This window comes from Podarcis muralis, chromosome 6, assembly GCF_964188315.1.
Source record: "Podarcis muralis chromosome 6, rPodMur119.hap1.1, whole genome shotgun sequence".
NCBI lineage: Eukaryota > Metazoa > Chordata > Lepidosauria > Squamata > Lacertidae > Podarcis > Podarcis muralis.
Genome location: NC_135660.1, coordinates 61,000,601 through 61,019,343, shown reverse-complemented (window position 1 = coordinate 61,019,343; position 18,743 = coordinate 61,000,601). Strand labels below are relative to the sequence as shown.

At 40.9% G+C, this 18,743-nt stretch overlaps 1 protein-coding gene across 5 annotated transcripts in view; it reads right to left on the bottom strand.

Moving 5' to 3' along the window:
• The window catches only part of INPP5A (inositol polyphosphate-5-phosphatase A), a 243,600-nt gene that overhangs the window by 114,201 nt on the left and 110,656 nt on the right, over positions 1-18,743 (bottom strand). The window lies entirely within an intron of this gene.

The following is an 18,743-nucleotide window of genomic DNA, read 5'->3' as shown; positions in this document are numbered from 1 at the left end:
TCCCAAAAGCTTGAAACCTGAAATATTATAAGTGTACAGAAAGACATAAAATCAATAAACTAAAAAATAAAATAAATTCCTTTTGGTGTTTAAAGGCAGTATGATCCTTCAGAATTCACTGACTACTAATTGGCACATGTAACTGGCAACAAAAACACGATTATACAACATACTTAAATATGCACCAAAAAACCCTTAAGGATTTCTAGGAGCTCATTGTTGAGAAGAAGCAGCGTCCAGGTAGCCGTATTATAGTCCTGGATATCTGGAGGAAGTGTTGAAGTGTATAAACCTGACTATAAGGAAAAAAAATATTCTTTTGAATTCTATAACTATCATATGGAAGTGGACAACTGGACAATGAAAATGTGCCCTAACTATGGCCAAAAAAACTGGTATTGATGAATTGGAAGAACAAAACTATGGTTTCCTTTAACCAATGGATTGAAGACACGACAGCATATGCAACATATGAATGGATTGCTTATAGACACAGACTTTGTTTGGGTAAATATACTGATATTTGGAATGAGTTTATACAGAATATAGGAGGTTATTATTAATCATTATTAGCATAGATAAGAACATTTATATATCACCATTTTTGCATTATGTTTCTTCTCTTTCTACCCCCCTCTCCTTTTTTGGTCCGGTGCTCTGGCGCGAGTCAAGGAGGAAGTTCCACAAATGTGATGTCACCACAGAGAAGGCCCTGCCTCGTGTCCTTTCTCTATTGGCCACCACTGCCCATGTGACAACAAACAGGGCCTTCCCTTGCTGATTTCAAGGGCAGGTATTTGGGAGGAGTGATCCTTTCAAGAACATGTACCTGTACACGTCCCTCAGAGTACTAGTGAGCTTCCATGAAGACTGTAATGCAGAGCCTTCCAAACTGCGTGTCGTGACATGTTAGTGCGACAGCAGCAGTGTGTAGGTGTGTCACACAAACACTCCCCATCCGTCTCCCAGGGCTGGAAAGGGGCTAGTTTGACCTCCATCCAGTTTGCTAGTAAAACTGAATTACTACGTTGCAAAATGATTCATGTCTAAAAAGTGTGTCCCCCAACATGAAAAGTTTGGAAAGCTCTGCTATAATGATTCCTCCTTCGGCTCCAGACCATTGTGCATGCAATTTCTGTGCCACATCACAGTGAACTCTGGCACAAAACTGGATGGAACACACAACAGTTTGGCAAATTCATCCAAAATCCTCAGGCGGATTCCTCGCACGACAGTTCATTCTCTCCCCACCCCAACTCTCTTTTGGGTGAAAATTGGCAGTGCAACAGCTTTGACAGAACAGGATCTATTGATGATCAGGTTATTACTTCCCTATTCCCTTTGGTAGCATCTTAAATTTTGCAGGAAAAACACCACCACCACCAGAGTGATGCAATTGCAGAATAGACAAAAGCCTGAGCATAGGAATTCTCGCTATGTGAATGAGTGCTAATATCAAATAAATCTCTGCAAGGAGGAGCCCTTCAAGAACATTGCTATTTAAAAAATTATCACTGTGATTCCTGGGACGTTAAAGGCCAGAGTATCATTAGTGTATAACCAGTAAGCAGCAGCTGCCTTTTATTAATTGCTAATGAAATTCTATTAAGATATTAAATATTCGGTGTCAGCCTTTTTATCTTGTACTACATTCTTCTTTTGTTACCATTCCGTCAATCTGCCCTTCTTCAGAACGGTTAACCTTGGAAGAGTCCTCCTTAAGAACGCCTGCTACTTATTTGCCTCCTCCGTGTATAAATGCATAATAATAAAAAATAGGACAAATAATAATAATAAAAACCTGGCGCAGGCTGCCTGGGTCACCAGAAAGTGTACTCATCAATTAAAAGTGTGACAGTGTTTTCCGTTGGATGAACTAATATGTCAAGGAGATGGGCAGGACCCTCATGTTTGTGCTTTTGACAAATCAGCAAATGTTTAATCTCTAGATGTGCAGCTTCTCATAAATAATGCAGCAATCAGTGAGCCAAAACTCTGCCTCTTCCAGAAGGGTGTCCCTGTCTTCCCACTCCCAAGATTTCTTCCCTTTGCTCATCCCCCCCCCCGCCCCTTAAGTCTAAAATAAAAACCACATCGTCCTCTGGGTTGAAAGCATCACTCTCTTCCCTGCACATATCCCATCAGCACTGTGTCCATAAATCCGCAAGAGAGGTTAGTGGAGAAGCACATGCTCTGTGGTCCCCAATCCCTGTCCATCTCAGGTAGCGGGAAAAGCTCACAGCTGGGATCTTGGAGGCTTTCTGCCTAACTCCAACCCAAAACATTTCTTTTATCTGTAAATAAGTTCTACTCAGAGTAATCCCACTGAAATTAATGAACCTACGTTTAGTCATGTATATTCACTTCAATTGGTCTACTCTGAATGGGATTAGCATTGGATACAACCCTCTGTCGCCTTGAAGCGGAACCCAAAAAGTGTTTGCCCCTCTCCACACTAGGACCAACAGAAATCTCCTCTCATCAATTCCTGACTTCCTCTATTACCTCACCCGCTTCATAGTGGGGCCTGGTGCAAGAAACTTCACCTGGTTGGAGGGCAGGGTTCAATCCTGTTTCTGCCAGTCAGAATACAGTCATACCTCCACTTACGTATCCCTCCACTTGCGTAAACTTCAGAACACGTAAGCGGCAAACCCAGAAGTATATTTCTGGGTTTTTGCCGTGCGCACATGTGCAGAAGCGCTCTACTGCCGTGCGTGCGCAGAAGCGGTCTCTCTGGTTGCGAAAACCTCGGGATCCGGCCGGACCTCCGGAATGGATCCCGTCCACAACCGGAGCTACCACTGTACAGGGTTTGATGGACCAGTGGCCTGATTCAGTATAAAGCAGCTTCACACAAGTTTAGAAGCTACTAAAAAATTCCCGATTGGGTAGGACCCAGAAGTTTAGCTCAAAAAACTGCTTAAAAACTGTATGTGTATTAGGAGGAGTTCACAGTAAAATACAATAGATTTTCACGAGGACTTAATAAACACAAACTGATGTGGAAATTTGGAAACTTGAAGAAAAAGAAGAAGAACAAGAAGAAGAGAAACCAAAGTTGACAGATTCACCCAACTTCACATGGAAAGACTGAAACAGAACTTTCTAAGTTCTGTCGCAAAAAACAAAAGCCTTTGCCAATAGCACATTGGGCTTATTTACAAACAATACCCCCCCCCCCATTTTAATTACTATTATTTTCTAGTGCCAGTTTAAGGTCTGGATTCTTCTTATTTTGTTTTTCAACATCTGAGTGAAACACATTTATTTCGATATAACTCTCATGAACTTTCAAGTATGGTTGACAGATATTGAATTTCAGTTTTTATAAGACAATTCCATTCTGCTGAATTGGCATTATCGTTTCTAAGCTCCTTAATCACATTTCTCAAAATATACAGTTGCCACAATTTCTTAGCAGAGAGGAGCTGGAAGAGCCCCATCATTTGCAGAGTTTTATCAATCAAGGAAGCAGATTTCCTTGGTATGCATGGATTTGCTCTCTCCAATGAAACAGAGCAGCCCATACGCACAGCAGCTGCTGATCCATATGTAAGTGTTGGCAGGGTGCCATGGAATATGGACTCTACCATATATATATGGTAAAGTAGCACATATATCCACACAGACATGAACCCCATGGGAACTGATCTGGACCCTGGGATCGCCATCTGAGGCCCTTCTTCATATGCATCCTCCATGAGAGATCTGGATGGTGGCAACACAAGAAAGGGCCTTTTTTGCAGTAGCTCCCAGTCTGTGGAAAGCTCTCCTTAAGGAGGTTCACCGGGTGCATTACATATCTGGGCTGAGGTGTTGTTGGGGGGAGGGGGTTGTTTCTGCTGGAATTTTCTATCTTTAATTAGATTTTGTTGTGATTTATGTGGAAATTGTTTTGCATTTTTTAATGTTTTATTTATTTATGACTACTTTTTCTAATGTTGTAGTTTGATACCTATTTTTTTCAAAGCTGCCTTGAGCATGGTTTGAACTGTGAGAAGGTGGCATATAAACAAAATTATATGTATCTATATATATTTAGGCTGCAGGCAAAAACATTTCCCTTCTCCCAGACCTTTGACTAATTAAACAATCTATGACCTTTTAAACAGTGTGTGTGTGTGTGTGTGTGTGTGTGTTGTTTTGTTTGTTTTTATATTATGTATGTTTGTGTTTTTATATTATGAACCACCCCGTGATCCTCAGATGAAGGTTGGTATAAATGTATAATTACACAGAGCATTCCAACAGTAATATGGTCGTCCAATTAAGCTCAAAGGAAATTTTTAGCATGGCAAGCATATTTTGATACTATTTTGTGGGGGTGGAGAATCCATAGCTAATAACTGTCATACCAATAATGACTTTCACGATATGGAAATGTTATTCTGATAAAATATGAAAATATCTATGAAGTCTAAAGGCAACCGTGTCTACTTAATTGTTAATTAGATGCTGATCTATGGGTCATTTCACTTGTGCAAATTTAACAGCTACACGGAAGTACTTAAAGTAAAACGTTTAAATAATCACCACGGAGAGTAAACAGTCACCGCACGCAACCCTCATTGAACGTGCTAAAGCTAATATTGCAATTATGAAGAGTGCCTTAAATAAATGTAAAATAAATTGCCAATGGCGACTCAGAAAGTGTAATTCATGTAGTCATAAAATCCATAATTAGCTCTAATGAATATTTAAAGTCAAAGTGCAACTTAACTTTTTCAATGTTTAACCTACTATATCAATATAGCTCAAGGAATCCATTTGTCATGGAAAATGACAGCATCTGAATATTAATTAGCATAGGTCACTGCTGACAGGAAGTCCTTATCTCTTGCCAGTCCTTTTGACTATAGCGTGTGTCACCAGTATGTTTGTCACGTCTGATATTATTGATTACCTGCCTTTTTGGCCAAAAACAATTAAAAGAGGAGGTTTTTTTTGTTTTTTTGTTTTGTTTTTTTACATATTTATAAACCTGACTGTCAAGAGCACTTATTTTTCCATTAGAAAAATGTAGTCTATTAGCTGCCATATTTCAGTTTGAAGAGCAACGGCAAATGAGGAGCCACAATAACTCTGGATATCATGACAACATTTTTACATAAAAGCATTCATTTACTGGTTAGTGGTTTCTTTTCTTTTCTTCTTTTTAAAGGATCTTTCGTTGCATCCTTTTGTGTTGCAAGGTATTGGGAAGGATATAAATGGGCCACCGTTATTAGACATAACCCATTTTCAAAGCTAATTTGAAGGCTGGGTGGGTTGCTTGTGTTCCTTAACAGCTTCATTTAGATGCAAATAGAATACATTTAGTTTTCACTTATAATTAAAAGCGCAGGAAGATGCTGCTCCATAACCTCCTGTTCCCACCACCCTCCTGAACTATGGGTGGGTAAGGCGGGCCATTTCGTCTGTCAATCAGCATGGTGCCAAAGCAGATCCAGGATCTGGAGATCAGGAACAGATAGAAAAAGATATCCCAGTACAGAGGAAGGCATGGAGTTCTTTAGTAATCTTATGCCTTCAGTTAAAAGGTTTTTTTGATGGTTTTTTTGTTCCCTGGATTGGGGTGAATGTCTATTCTAAGTGGGGAGGGGGGGAACTGTGTACACAAATCATCTCATTAAAAAATAATCTATCACTTTTTATCTGCAGACAAATTAGGTGTCCAGCAATTTATCATTTCCGGCATTTGTCTTATCAGCCAAAGTACACAGCGTTAAACTGTTATTGTGCTTTGTTTTCACATCACGCCCTGTCTATCCAATACACGGCTGTTTGGAACTTTAAAAGGGGATCAAATTACTTGCATTAACTCTTTAACAATTCCACTGCTTTATCCTAAGACCAGCAGTCCCTGCAAAATAATTCTGCCATTTTTGAAGTTGCTTTCATGATGCAGGCCCGTTAAGGTGTCCCTGGTGGTTAGGATCAGGTGCCAGAGCACCTTAATTTCTCTCTTTTAAATTGCCACTGATTTAACAGAGAATGCTGTGTTATGCATTGCTAAATGCATTGCTTAAAAGGACTCACCAGAGTCTGTTATCTGTGCATGTGTGCGGCGGGTTGTGGGGGAGAACTCTGGTTAGTTTAAATACTGTTGGTTAACCATGGGCTGGTTCCTGGCTTGCCTCAATAAACAATAGTTTAATCTAACAAGAAGTCTCTCCCGTGACACAGAAAACTGGTGATTTTAAAACAGAAAGCAAAAGCTTAATACTGCCTCCTGGCAGCTGTGCTGGGAAGATGAAAGGGGAGGAAGGAGGGGTTTGAGCAGCCTCATTTGTGTAACAGTAAACTATGGTTTACCACACTCTTCACCAACCTGGGTCTCCCCAGATGTTTTGGATGATGTCAGACCCATCATCCCTGATGATGTGCAGATGTGCGAGATGGTCAACAGCCATTAAAACAAAGAGCCTAACGTCTCCCCACTTCACAAAACTTTACAGATCATCCTGCCTGATCTAAACACACAGCATAATTAAGCGGCAGAAGTCTGTGGTGCTAGATTGAACTGAATTATTTCAGACGGCAGGGGTACATGTGGCATTTCTGAATGCTCTGCTGTGTAAGAACTCCCTTGAAACCCCCCCCCCCAAATTCATAACAACATAGCACTACTGCAGAAAGGTTCTAGTCCAGACAATTTCTTACTGTTCTCATTTTCTATATACCAAAAACTGGGAAGACCCATGTGGAAAAGATTTCAGGAAATATTTAAGAGAAGGTGGCAAAATATATATTCTGGTCTTTTAATGAAATTGCCTGTGGTTCCAAGTACAGCATCTACAACATGCTGCACATTCTTCTGCCGCAGAATAGATATGAAAATGGCACCCCGCACCTCCAGTGGTTTATGAGCACCAAACGACCGTGATCTTTTGTGTTTCAGAGAAAAGATATTGTTACTTTGTCGAAAATTTAAGTCTAAAGTTGAGCCACTTTACCATGATCACTTGACTTTAAGCAATTGTAATTAGAACACCGCCTGGCTTCGAATCAATTTAGTATTTCATGGATCTCTTCTTCTATAATAGACTCGGTGATGGCAAATTCAATTTGTTGAGAAGACATTATTGCCCATTTCATTTAGTATTATCCAGGTCATCTCTCAATGGGAAGGGTATCATGTGGTAAAAGGCTGTATTTAGCATGTCACAGTCACCGGGTGCTGTTCTGTATCTCCGGGAATCTTTGTAAGCTGCCTCAAAATAAGGGACGATTGATTTACAAAGTACCAAATTTCAAATTTCATATTCTAAGGCTAAATATGAAATAATTGGACAGAGCTGTCCCCTTGTCTGACCCAGCACAATCAAGCCCCCTTTCAAGGTTGACTGCCTGCCTGAGAAATATGTGCATAATTTCATTTTGTCTCCCATCCAACGTTCAATGTTAGAAGTTAATTAAATTGCTTGTCCATTGTATTCATCCACTTACAAAGTTAATGATATTCTGTTCCTGAATTAAGGAGAATTTTATAAAGCCTGCGCTATGGAACCTGGCAGGCTGTACATTGAGGAGCTGAACTCTGTCATAGCTTCTGCTTGCAGTTCTTCTAATTAGGAAACAAAATGAATGTTTCTGTGTCTGCCAATGCAGAGGACAAGTCATTCCAACAGTGAGGCAAAACGCTTTGTACAATAGCAACTTAATAATATCTCATGTTTGACGATAATAAATTCTTCAAGATTAATAAACCTGTTAATTATTTTTTTTAAAAAATCACCATAACGAAGATGAACTACTGTGTAACAAGACAGCCTTTAAAGAAAGGACAAAGGTTTGTGGGAAAGGAACAGTTCCTTACAAGGACGCAAGCCCTGAAGGTTTTACAAATTATCAGAATACTCTCAGTCACAAGATAGCTACAATGGAATTTCAAAATTCCATACACACAGCCATCCTTCTATCAGTCTCAGAACCAGGACAGGAACTCTCCGGAACTCAGTTCCAGCACCTCTCAGGTGGGTTCCGGAACCTCTTTTTCTAGAAAAATAGCACTGCCCAGAACCAACATTTCATTGCCATTTTCAACAGAACTGTTAGTGCAAGGTTTATGAAACCAGGGTATGGGACCCCCACAAAGGAAAGGAGGGGAGCACAGGACACTCACTTCCCAATGGAAGATGTACGCACCATCGTTAACATCTTACTGATAACAGAGCTAGAAGAAAGCAACATTGGGCTAACCAAAGTGACTCTGCATTGCCAAGAAAGGGTTTTAAAAGTGAGGCTATGGTCAGTGAATGAGACAGGCTGAATTAGCTCAGATGAAGCAGTTTGGGAAAAGGCAGTGTGCATTGTTACAGGGGAGCAGCAGCACGATAAATGCTGGAGATAGAAATTGGTTATTAGAGCTTCAAAAGGAAGCGAGCAGGAAGGTGGCTACACGGTGAATCCAGGCAATGGGATGTTTCCAGTAAGTAGAGGCTGGATATTGAAACAATGGAGTTCTCTGCACCCCCCTGGGAGGTGTACCTTGGAGGGTCTTTCTAACTCTTTGATTCTAAATTGCGGTAGCATGGAAAACTGAAAGTGTTTAGAAAGGGTGACCTAGAACCAAAGGAACATCGAATTGTGTCTTGAGCAGCAGCTCTGCCCCAAGAAGACATGGCAAAGGTTAGTTTCAAAATGGAGGAGTTTGATTTCAAAATTTCAAGCACTAGCGCAGTGGCCTGTTATTCAAACAGAGGGCAGGGGCCTGAGGAATGTATCGCTGGGCATAACTAAGCCCTTGGATTCACCTAAAGAACCTAGCTGAACTTCCGATGTGTGAGTGTAGGTTTGCCCACACAATAATGACGTGGCCTTTGCAATGGGTCTCTCAATGTGAGCTGCATCTTAATTTCACTTACCACAAGGCTACAATATTATCTGGGGCTCTGTAAGAGTTCCACAACATACATTTCAAGTAGAAGACAAAAGACTTCTCATCATCTGAGGCTACAGCACTTCTATATAGCACGGATAAAGAATGAAAGCCTGAAAACAGTTGTGGCTATACTCTAAAAAAACTACAAGAAATCAAATACTGTAATTCTAATATACTGCTTAAATGTTCATTAGTGTTTCAGTTTAATGCTCAGGCTAAGGAGGACTTCTTCACAAAGCTGTAGAGAATGCAAATTGGCAACTGAGCTCTTTCCCCCTTGCTTTTAATATCTCTATAATTATTTATTGACCAACTCCATCAACAAATAATCCAGGTATTTCAGCAAGAAAATCCCCACTGATTTACACTTGACTTAATACTGTATTTGGGGGTCTAGGCAATGGGCAGGAAAAGTAATCCTTCATTTATTGTCAGTTATCCAATGTTGTTAGCATACAAAGAGGTAGTATTTTTTGCAAAAAATAAAATAATGTTCCTTTGATTTTGTGATCAGATCGAACTTGCTAATGAAACGTCGCAGTCTTACTACACAATTTGCAAGTTTTGTCAAGAAACTGAAAATCTAAAGGTGATGTTCTGATGATAGGAACAGATTCTCACGTTTACAACATACCACAGGCACATTTATTACTACAGTACTTCATTTTAAATCCTCCATTTTTTAGGGCAGCATGTGTGATTCTTCCTCCACCCATTTTATCCTCTCAACAAGCACCGCTGTGAGATAGGTTAGAGTGAGAGAATGACTGGCTCAAGGTAATCCAGTTAACTTCATAGTTGAGGGAGGATTTGAACCCTGGTCGCTTAGTCTATTCCCTAACCTTTGATCTTAGGGAAACAACTCTCACCATTCCCAGACAACATGACCAATTGTCAAGGATTATGTTGTAGTCCTGTAACATCTGTGGACCGAAGATTGGGGTAGGATGGACTGGAATCTAGCTTCCAGGTACTTTTGAACACTCCGCTATATAAAAGTCTCTCTGCATGCATGAAGTATAGGACAACGGGGGGGGGGGCAGTTCTCTCCCTAAAATGTTAGTTTACTAAAAGCAGATAGTGGTTCGTCCCCGTCCCCCTAGGAAAGGGGGGGGGGGCAATCAGAAATATGTCCTCTCCCCAGCTGCAACTGAAGTGGCAATAGGGATTTATGAATCCAAAATAATGCAACATTCTCATGATTTGATTTTGGTGGGGTTTTTTACATTATATACTACAACCAATAACAAGGTATAATTTCAATGTACTGAAGAAACCAATATATTATGAGTTATATTGGATACAGCTCCTGTTAATTATTTTTAAAAAGTTTAATCATAAAAGCTAACATACCATGAAGTTGAAAAGATGTAAATCCATACAAGTTCTGATTTGTCTCTGTTTGTATCTTGATTAAAAGCAATATGTACGCAATTAAAAGTACATTTTCACTCAAGGATAAATTTCGAAATTATAATTTGGATAAACATGCAGCTAATAAAAAAATAATTTAGTAAAGTGCTCTCAATTTGCCTTTTAATAATGAAAAATGAAGCTGCTCTGCTATACCACTGTGCATAAAAGCCCAATCAATAATATTTCATGTTGATTAGATCATGTAGTAAATTTGCATCATAATTAAAAGTGCATTTATATTTTCTTTAAATCTCTTGGGAGTGTTTAACTCACAATTTTTGCTATTATCTCCTTTACTCCAAAACACATCAAACAGCCCATGCACTCTAAGCAATGCAGTTAATATAATACATCTAAACAGGAGAGAAAGCATTTATTTCAGTTACAATAATCCAATACATTTAAATGGTCGACATCAATATGCAAAATCAGCCATATAGCTACTAAGAAAAACAGAGAGGGTGGGGATTATGATGTATTTAAACTGTTTTAATACCAATTATTATGGTGCAATAGAGAAACTAAACATTTGCATGTGTATCTTTATAACGGTACTACATGAGTTATACGCAATCAAGCTTTGCTGTTAACTGAAAAAGGCTATGATACAGACGATCAACTCAATCACTGCATGTGTGAAACTAACAAACCTCTTCAGAGTTTAGCTTTTAGATGGAGGGCTTCTAGTTTATTTAAAGTAAAGTAAAGTTTTCTCTCCTTCAATTAGAATGATATATATGGACAAAACGAGACATATAACCAGCTTGTGTCCCATTTTGGGAATAGAAGTTTAGTGCTGCTTACTTTGGGAATTTTTTATCTTTCACATTTTCTGGAAAAGAACACTACTGTTTTTTCAACAAAGCCACAAGAAGGAAAAGCTAATGTACTGTGGCGGCACTAGAAATTCAGTCTAAGGTGGCCAAAGAAGCATAAAAAAATAATCACATTGAGTAACAGCTCCGACCCATAAAAACTGCTCAGAAATTTAAAAAATATCAATCTGCTGCCGGAAACCCTTTGTAAAAATACCTCGTCATTTTTACTTAGCATTTGTCTCTTTCCTATATGCAATAACTACTCAAATACATAGAGATCATAGGGAAGATTCCCTAAAGTATGAAACAAAAAACTAGCATCCAGTTCTTAACACACAACATACCTGTAACTGATGTAATAAATACACTCACTCATTTTTCTTAATGCAGGAAAATGGTATTCAGACCATATTTGTGAATCTCTTAACAAAAATCAAAAAAATTCTGAACAGTTTTCTAATTTCAGGTGTGGTACAAAGTTCTAACTATGTCAGATGACAGCCCTTCATATTTTAAAGTTATTCTTCCAAGCTTTTTAATCAGAATATTTTCTTTCTGATCAGAGTTTCTGGATTCAAACCAAGCTAACAAAAGGTGAAGATTAATCCACTAAGCCATCTAAACTCCAAAGCCCTTATTCTATTATCAGAGCACTTTTCAAGGCAATGATTAAATGCTGGAAGAGCAAATGGCATTAAAAAGCCATAACAGCAATTCTTCGACCAGAAGAAAAATAAGAGCGATACATCGCTATCTAAACTATACATGGGGGGTGGGTAAATTTGTCTGATTGTTATATTTAACAACCTGGCTATAAATTTATAAGCAGCAATTTCCTATTCAGTAACTCAATGTAATCCAATGCAGTAAATCGACTTGCATTGGTGAATGAGTCAATTCAGGGCCAACCACTGGGGTCAAATGAACCAAGTCTCTGCATTCCACTGGAAACTATTTTCCCAAGGAAACTTCTCAGGTTTTTTTGAACCGTTGTCTAGAACAAATTCCTCCACACCCCCAACACATGGGTGGCAAACAGGACTAAGGAGGAGTTTGACAAGAATATCAGAACTCTAAGCACATCAGCTAATTATACCTTTCTTTCCTGGCATCAAATTAGATTCCTGTCAGGAACTGGAGTCAGGAGTATGTCAGTAATAAAAAAACCCACAACCCACTGGTGTCTTTATTCAAATAAATAAGTTATATTACACTCCATAGTGTGAGTATCTTTATTTCTAAAACATAAACTGTGTGTCATCATCTTCTTTGGCGATCACTCGTAGCTGAGTAAGATTGTCTTCCATGAACGTGGTCTTAACAGTGAGACCATAAGTGACTGTGGAGACCAATTCTGGATTCACATGTCCTTCCACAGTGGGGACAAAAGTTTCTGGGCAGGAGTTGATCATGGTGATGGTTTGCCAAACACGCCTTCCTCTTAGCATATTTCTGCCTTTCGTCCTGAGTTCAAGTGTCTTCAAAGTCCATGACACCTTTGGTAAAGGCTGGTCTCCAACTGGAACATTTGCAGGCCAGGGTTTCCCAATTGTCAGTGTTTATACTACATTTTTAAAAAATTGCCTTGAGACAGTCTTTAAACCTCTCGTTGACCACCAGCATTACCCTTTCCATTTTTAAGTTTGGAATAGAGTAGTCGCTTTGGAAGACGATAATCAGGCATCTGCACAACATGACCAGTCCAATGAAATTGAGGTTGAAGAATCATTGCTTCAACACTGGTGATCTTTGCTTCTTCCAGTACACTGGCATTAGCTCGCTTGTCTTCCCAAGTGATGTGAAAATTTTTTTGGAGACACGGTTGATGGACTCTTTCAAGGAGTTGGAGATGGCATTTATAAGTGGTCCATGTTTCACAAGCATACAGTAAGGTTGGTAGTACAATGACTTTGTAAACAAGCATTTTGGTTTCCCTGCAAATGTCCCGGTCCTCAAACACTCTGCACTTCAATTGGGAGAAAGCTGCACTCACAAAGCTCAGGCGATGCTGGATTTTGGTATCAGTGTTGGCCCTTGTGGATAGATAACTGCCCAGGTAGGGGAAGTGAACGACACTTTCCAACGTTTGAGTTGAATTTGTGGTGCTGCAGAGGGGTTGTTTTGTACTTGTTGGTGCAGCAAGTATTTGTCTTTATGTTCTGATTCTTTACATGAAATCAGCATTACACTGAGGTCTCCTTAATTATTGCTATGTTGTGAATTATTACCAAATGAGCCACTAAAATTGGTCTCAGGTGCTCTACTCCTGAAATGGTCAATGTAGTGCCCTCCCATTATCCCCTGACCACTAGCTGTGCTTGCCAGGGCTGATGGCAACTGAAGTCTGACAACATCTGAACAGAGGCATGTTTTCTAACCCTGCTATATTCTCGGGCCTGCCATCAAGGCTGATCAGGCTGGCAGGCACCAGGGACAATGTTTTTTTCCGTGCTGGCCCTACACTTTTAGAATTCCCTCTTCTGAAAACTCAGCTAGAGACCCTTTAAAGCAAACCCAAAAGACTTTTCTAAAATCCCAACAAGCCTTTTGAGAGCACTTGCTCTGAAAAGGAGAGCTAAAATTCAGTAAATACATTCAAAAAGAAAAGATGATGCTTCTGCTATCCTTGCAAAAGAAAGATAAACTGTAAACTTCTTGTTGTAAACCACTTAAGAGATTTTTAAAAATAAAAATATTAAGCAGTATATAAATTTTGTTAAATAATAGAAAAGATAATAAATGAGGGCCAAGCTGAGGAGTCGGGGAATTGCCCCCACCCCAGTCATTTAAAATTCACAAATAAAAGAAAATACTATTGAGAGTATTTTCCCCTAAAAGTAAGGTAAAGGGACCCCTGACCATTAGGTCCCGTCGTGGCCGACTCTGGGGTTGCGGCGCTCATCTCGCTTTATTGGCCGAGGGAGCCGGCGTACAGCTTCCGGGTCATGTGGCCAGCATAACTAAGCCGCTTCTGGCGAACCAGAGCAGCACATGGAAACGCCGTTTACCTTCCCGCTGGAGCGATACCTATTTATCTACTTGCACTTTGATGTGCTTTCAAACTGCTAGGTTCGCAGGACCGAGCAACGGGAGCTCACCCCGTCGCGGGGATTCGAACCTCTGACCTTCTGATCAGCAAGTCCTAGGCTCTGTGGTTTAACCCACAGCGCCACCCGCGTCCCTATTCCCCTAAAAGTACTCTGGGTCTATTTAATAGATATTACAGACACAAGCATAAAACACATTTTGTACTTGATCTTCATCTTCTGACTCCTTACAGGAAGCCAGAATCACACTGAGTCCTCCTTGTTAATGCCTATGCCATAAATTACTCCTCAGTGACAAGGATCTGCTAAAACGGACCTTCATCTAGATCTCATCTCATTTACATTCTCTTTTTGACTCCCATATTCCTGTGACACACATCTCCTTCACTTCTCAGGATAAAATGACTGCTGGGCCAACAAAAACAAGCAACGGATGCAGTGGCGTAGCGTGGGTTGTCAGCACCCGGGGCAAGGCAAGTAATTTGCGCCCCCTAACCCGTGGATTTGCGCCCCCTAACCTGTGGATTTGCCCTAACCCCAGATGTTGCGCCCGGTGTGGCCGGCCCCCCCCTGCACCCCCCACGCTACGCCACTGAACGGATGTAAGCCAGCATTTCTCAAACTCCCCAAAGGTGTGCTCTTCCCCACCCCTAAGAATTTGTATGCTACTAACCAAGAGCAGGTAGCATGGTGGGGTGGTCCAGTGGAGGCAGACTCCTGACAGCAGCATCCTTACTGCCTACTCGGGTGGTGGTTGGAGGTGGCAGGGAGGTGGCAAGGTCAAGACTGCAATGGTAGGGCCAACCTGTTATTCCCACCGGTGCGCCCACACAGCCCCAAATTTGCCACCATCCTAGTCTGCCCCCTCTCCATCGACGTTAGCAGCAACACTGCCAGAAGAGTGTCACTGTGGTACCACCCCCAGGACACTGGCTGCTCCTGTTCCTGTATTTGTCCAATACCCTTACTCCTTTCTCTGTTTATTCCTCGCTTTCCCATCTCCTAAACACATCCCATTCCCCAAGCCGCTTCAACTCCAGAGTGAGTAAGGGACAAGCTATTCACGTATGCTAAATCACTTGCATACACCTGTATCTTCCGTAGTTCTTTAATTACAGGCATTGGGGGGGCATTTTATGCTAATTACAGGTATTGGTGGTGGGGAGATTGCTATTAGGACCATGGGGAGGGCGGGGTTATCCCTTCCCAGATGTCATCTGGGATAAAATCTTCCCCAGAGAACTAAGTTTCCAAGCCTCAGAGATGTGGGAGAGGATTTTGTTTCTGCTCACAGCTGGGGGGGGGGGGAGGGATGAGTCTCGTCTCCTCATGTCCTGTGGTCCCAGTAACAATTGCCCCATGATTAAAACTGAAGACATGACTTCACACAACACATTCATCATAATATGCAGTCCGTTCCTGAGCTCACAGCAATCTGGGATGTGAAATTTTGTTCACGGGCCTTTCCCAAGCCGTCACTGCAAATGAAAAAACACTGTTGCAATGCAATGAAAACACTTTTGCCTCGCCCCTCAAAAAATCTGGAAACACTGTTGCAGTGCAGATATACTCTAAAACTGCTCATGATGTGTACAGCAATTTGCTATACATTGGTACCTTGGTTCTCAAACACCTTGGTACTCAAACAACTTGGAACCCAAACACTGCAAACCCGGAAGTACTTTTTTGCAAACTTTTTTTTGAAAGCCGAACGTGCTCCATTTTGAGTGTTACGTTTCCGATTTGAGTGTTTTGAGTGTTATGCTGAGATCTGTCTATTTATTTTTCGCTTTTGTTTTTGCAGCTGTCTTTTGATGTTTTTTGTGACTGTGGGGAACCCAGTTCAGCTACGGATTGACTGACTGTGTGCCTGCAGTACATTGTTTATTGCTTTCGTTAGATAGTAAAATTCATGTTAAATTGCTATTCTAGGGGGTGTTTTTAGACGTCTGGAATGGATTAATCCATTCTGCATTACTTTCTATGGGAAAGTGCACCTTGGTTTTGGAACGCTTTGGTTTTGGAACGGACTTCCGGAACGGAATTTTGTGAATTTGAGAACCAAGGTACCACTGTACAGATCAGGGGGTGTTTACCCTACAAGTACTCTTACTAAAGAATCAAGGTTCTACAAAAGTTTTCTCTGGCCAGGAGGGGCTACAACTTGCACATAGGAGAATTCAGGTTCGCTCTCCAGTTTACAAAAGGGTCAGGTAACAGAGAGAAAGACCCTGGTGCCACTCAGAATAGGCAAAAGTGGTTTATGCTAGATGAATAGTCTGGATTGGTATAAGGCAGCTTCTGATGTTCCAAACCCTCAAGGTAAAATCTGCAGCAAGCTGCAAGCATTTCCCATCAATAATGCTGGATGATGCAAGCTGAACCAAATCACATCCACAAAACAATCAAGAAAGCACATAGATGTGCATAAATAAAATGCTGTCTTAAAATAAATTACTCCGTGATTGTCTAGCCGCAGCTAGCCTACTCAAAATGTTTTCAAATCACTTAGCAGCTAGTCATTTTGCCTTTGATCTGTGAGCTTTTATCATTTAATTTCTTCCTCCTCTTGCTGCCTTTATTGTTTTTGTTGAGCTGCATCGAACAATCTTTTACTACAAGGCAGGATATAAACATGCAAGCGCTTTCTCTCTCCCCCCCCATCTGTTACAGATAATAATAGCACGGAAACAATAAAAACAAAGCAAAACTCCCAGCCCCTCTTCAGGGACAAAATATTTATTTTATATGCAGCAATGGAAGAGCAAGGGTTGTCCAAGGAGAATACGGCACATGGATGTACTGAAAGAGGGCACTGATAATTTCCAGGGGAAAGTGCATGAATGAATTGTGCAACCAGAATTTAAACCTTGTGATTTAGTTCTCTGTCCATCTGGGTCAAAGTTTGAGGCTACTAAAGTATCTGAATCATTGAACTTTAAAGACTGCATTCATCACAGCTTCTGTACTGATATAAATTTCTTCCCATTAAGTCAATAAGGGTTGGATCTATCAGACAGGAGTCTGTCCAGAAACGGAAATTAATGGCTGTCATAAAAGTGACATAAATAGACACCTTGCCTGATTTATACGTAACTTTTTTTGCCTCTTTGCTAAAACGGACACACAGACACACGCAAACATCCCCAAACAAAACTTTCATTCAGGCTATCATTTTCTGCCTTTTTGTGAATTTAGCACAAGTCTCTGAAATGTTCTCAGTAAAGCCAAATATGCTCATAGCCACTGTTTGCCATGGGAACTTATGAAGCTGTTGTCTGCAGTCAGAACATTAGTCCATCCATCTCAGTAAGGTCTGCTCTGACTGGCAGCAGATGTCCAGATTTCAGACCCCAGACACAGCCAGGCATACCAGTGATTGAGCTTGATTGGCTGTGACCCCAAGACCCACTGGGATCAGAGTATAGCTGATCCCTGTCAAAAGTGGGACTTGAAGGTAGCACTGGTCAGCTGTGACCCCCAGGTCTCACTGGGAAACACATTCCTTTGCAGCGTTTAGGATGTACTGCTGAGGAAAAATGGGTCATCTGACGTCATGGTGACATCAGTTGACTGACAGGTGGGAGGACCTTAGGATCTGGCCCTCCAGGCTGAAAAGGTTCTACATCTGAGATGTGTGTGTTTCAGGACCCACCCTACTCCTGTGACTTGTTTTTAATACTGGCTTTTAAAATGCAACCCACCCTTGGACCCGCTAGTGAAGGGTGGGAAATAAAATAATAACAATCATAATAATATTTTTGAGTCTGGTAACCCTAGCATAAAGTGAGAGATACACAGAGCCTGGGCTTCTAAGGGCCACTAAATCCCTGTAGTAGAAGAAGAGAAGAGTTTGGATTTGATATCCCGCCTTTCACTCCCTTTAAGGAGTCTCAAAGCGGCTAACATTCTCCTTTCCCTTCCTCCCCCACAACACTCTGTGAGGTGAGTGGGGCTGAGAGACTTCAAAGAAGTGTGACTAGCCCAAGGTCACCCAGCAGCTGCACGTGGAGGAGCGGAGACGCGAACCCAGTTCCCCAGATTACGAATCTACCGCTCTTAACCACTATACCACACTGGCTCTCACTTTACTATAGCAGGGAAAACACCAAACTCTTTCTTGGAGCCCTCAAACTCAGGAGAATGGTTGGGGCATACCCCTAATGCTGAGCTACTTTCACACCCAACAAGACCACTCAGTATTTCTAACCGCATCTGAGTTTCTGAACAACAAGAGATACAGGATCCGTCCCTTTCTAGAAGCAGAAAGGTATTGTAGCAATCACACATTCTGACTGTTACCATGGCCAACCAGAAGTTGTGACCCCTGTTTGTGTTATGTTATGTTTACTAACCCCTGATGACCAAAGCCTAGCAAAGGGGCTTATCAGTGAAAAAGTAGCATTTTAGTATTTTCTGTTGGTTCTGACTGCTATTAGGTAAAAACAGGCAAAAATGAACCTATAACCATGTATGTTGAGATGTATTTCTTTTCAGGCAGGAAACTGAAGAGTTAAAATTAAAATGAAGAAAAATAAAGGTTATAAAACTTCAAAAGTGGCAGCTGACAGATAG